Here is a 3,805-nt window from a genome sequence, read left to right on the forward strand (position 1 = left end):
TTTACTGTATTTTATTTTCCAAGAGTAATAGCACACATTTAATGGCATGTGTAGAATTAAAAATAGTTGTTCATTAATCCACAATTTCAATATAACTTCTACAAAACAAGCCTCATTATTCATTACTGTGATTAATATTATCCTTTCTATTTACTTGTTTTGCAAATTTCTTATTATTAAATCTGATCAGACAATTTTCCAGACAGAATTTTAAGATGCTCATGAGCAAGGAATCAAATCTCTTCTTATACTTTTCATTGTTTAAGAGTACAAAGGGCTAGTAGACCCCTACCTACTTGCAATGCTCTTATCAATTTACTTAATAAAATATGATATACGATATACCTGTACGGTATTTTAACTGAAAAAGATCCTAGTATCCTATTAGTTATACAACCTTTCGTCAAACAAAGTGTTAGAAACAGCCAGGAAATTTAACATCGTAATACAAATATTTAAATTATGTCTTGCCCTCCCACACACACACTTTTAATGTCCGATCGCCGCCACTGTAATTGACCACCATGAAATCTGGCGGCAATTTGTTTTAAAATTAAGTGCATATAAAAGAAATTCCTCGAAAATAACTAAAATATTATGCACAAAGCCAGCTGATTATTTTTTCCCCTTTTCAGCTACTTTTCCAACAGAGATTTTATCCTTCAGCTGGCAACATTTGCAAGACGATCAGACTACGAAGTCCTTGAGGAGGTTCCTGTCTGCGTATGCCTGAGCTCATATGCAACCGGAAGTGAAAATTCCCTCGCTCTCCATCCACACGACAAGATCATCATATAAGTTGGGTTCGTCACAAACTTGAGATCACGTCATCAGCTCATACATTTTTATTATTACGTAATTGGTAATTGTTGTTCATCCCTGGGTGGTTTCCGTTTCACAATTTCATTCATTATTTCTACCGATGAGTTCTTTACACGAAATACTTTTTTTTTCTTTTTTGCTGGCTTCCTCTTTCATTGTGAAAAATAAAGGTTAATTCTCGATTAAACACTTTATTCAAATCTGTTATGTTTAAGGATATCATTTGATTCCGGTTCCGTTGTACACCATTTATAAATCAAAATTTAAATTTTGCATCCGTGTTGTTAAGTCTGATATGATAATTTCCTTCAATAACGGATACGGTACAGGTTATAAAAGTAACAGTACAATGTTTATTAGTTGTAAATTCAAGAATGACCTATTAAATGAATGATAAACATAGTTGCATTATAACAAACTAGTTTCGAATGATCCTTCACCCAGGGCCTAAAATTGAGTGGAGTACTCCACACTTTGTGGAACTGTAATTCTTAAAGTGTGGAGTGGTATTAATGTGACTACCTTACTTTTCTCGGATTATGTATTTAAATGCGTTTAGTGTGTCAAACTAAGTCTTACTAATTCAATACATTCATTATGCAATGGGTTACTCAATTCCATATAACTGCCAGCATATGACATTAAGCCAGAATTAATACATATAGGTGTCTCCTAAATGGCAGGGAAAACCATTGCCAATTTTGAGGTGAAGAAACTTTTTAACTATATTTAGTTTTCAAATTTTTCGGTTGCATTCATATAGTTTTAAAATATGCAACTAACTGCATGTTTATCTGTTGTTTCAATAGGACATTACACTTTTCCAACATAATGAAATGTGTGTGTTTTTTTTTTTTTTTTTTTTAGATAAAAATTACACGATCCTTTGAATCCATTATAGAAGTATGTACTACCAGAGATAACATACATCAATAACCGCCAAAAATTTAGCCAAAGCACCGTAGACTCTCAACAACCAATCATAACCCAGGAAATATTATCCGTTCGTTAGTTTCATGGGAAAAAATCTCGCTAGCCGGCCCGGGTTAATTCTTTTGTCTATAGATCAGTGGTCGCTGTTTGGTGACGATGCATTCTTGTCTTTGATAAAGTAATTTCATTACTTTAGAAACAATAACGAAAATGGAACAGAGGAAGAAAATAAAGAAAGAAACTAAAGGTAAGCCAATGTTCCTTTAGTTCGTCTTTATGCCTGCAGACATGACACCTGACACATGGTTCTCATCTAGTTGATTTACCGGTGCTTTGTGCCTACAAGCTGCATAGGGTATTTAATTTTCCATGTTGCTGGGCGTTGGACATTAGATCTATTTATTTTTATATGGAACATTGGAATTCAAAGCCTCAGTAAAACTATACAGGGATCCCTCCAGAAATTTCTTAGTGTGGGCACCCACTACTGACTAAATATTACCCGGTTTTGAGAAATCGCGCTCACAGTCAACAGTATGAACAGGTACAGTAAGCAGTAGCCTATAACGCAGTAAATTTGAGCCAAGTTGGGCATGTTGGAGAAAAGAATATATGGTCTTGTCAGTGGAGAAGTATTTTCAGTCACCAACTCGGAGTATTTTCATTCTTTTCACGTATTAACGCGGCAATTTTAAGTGTGGGTAAGGTGTAGGGCGGAATTTTAGTGTGGGGCGGCGTCCCGGCAATGCTAGGTGCGGAAAACGACGCCCCACGTGGAGAGATCCCTGAAAATAGGTACGCCTACTAATATAAGAAACGTAACGTCTGTTTCCGTTTCTTCGTCATTACTTTCCAACGTTTTGTGTATGTTGCAGTGATAATGGGAAGTAGAATGCTGTAGACTAGTCCCCCCGTATCGCTTTTATGAACCTACTATACGGTGATTCAATAAGAACGTACCACGCCTATATCGCAGCTAATAGTGCACGCAGAGCCTTCAAACAAAAAATTGCATGACCAAATCGGATGTATAGAGTGCAATAAAAATAGTAGCGAGACCAGTGGCGTATCGTGAATATCTCCAACGGAGGTCATCTGCAAAATTTGACATAGAAACAGGGGTTTGGTGTGCCTCCATTGAACAAGCGCACTATGGGAGAAACGTCGGGAGGAAACACCCTCGCACCATCTGACTTTCACCTAGTAATGCGACCGTGTTGTTGCCAACGAGGAAGAAATATGCCAAGGTGTTTCCTCTCTACAACCTTTCCTGTATTTTAAGGTTTAATACAATACAATAAAATATGTATCCTAATGTGCCTTTAATTTTGTTTGCTCTGGATGCCAAAATTTTCCTACATAATAATAATAATAATAATAATAATAATAATAATAATAATAATAATAATAATAATAATAATAATAATAATAATAATAATAATAATAATAATATATTTTTAGTCGCAGGTAAACATGATGTACTGGAAAGAACACTGATTATGTGTCAAAACAAATGCTGACTAAACTAGTTTTTCTATACTATATAAAATTTTTAACAGTGTGGAGCTGTGATTTTGTTGAATTTTAGGCCCTGCCTTCACCCCAAAATGAACAACATGCTGAATCATATGTGGTTTTCATCCTGCTCGAAAAATCTTTAATTGCTCCCTTGGGAATTAATTTACCATGAACGCGACTCAGAAATTCGGAAAACGGATTTGACTAATAATATACGTCGCTGCGCCAATGCAATTGATGATAACTAATTGTTACACCTAAGTCTTTTGTGCGCTGTACACTAGAGACCTGCACGGGCCGGGCTTGGACGGGGGCCGACTTTATTATTTCTTTGGGCCGGGCCGGGCTTGGGCGGGCCGACACTGATTTCTCTTCAGATCGGGCTGGGCTGGAGCCAATTAATTGCAATTCTTTAATAATTATTGACATTCGTTAAACGATAATTGGAATAAAAGCAAACGTTGAAGAAGTGTGCCCGTGAAAAATGTTACAAAATGAAACTTCGAAAATTTATCGGGCCCGGGCCGGGCTT

This window comes from Thermobia domestica, chromosome 18 (genome assembly GCF_964235325.1).
Source record: "Thermobia domestica chromosome 18, izTheDome1.hap1.1, whole genome shotgun sequence".
NCBI classification, from domain to species: Eukaryota; Metazoa; Arthropoda; class Insecta; order Zygentoma; family Lepismatidae; genus Thermobia; species Thermobia domestica.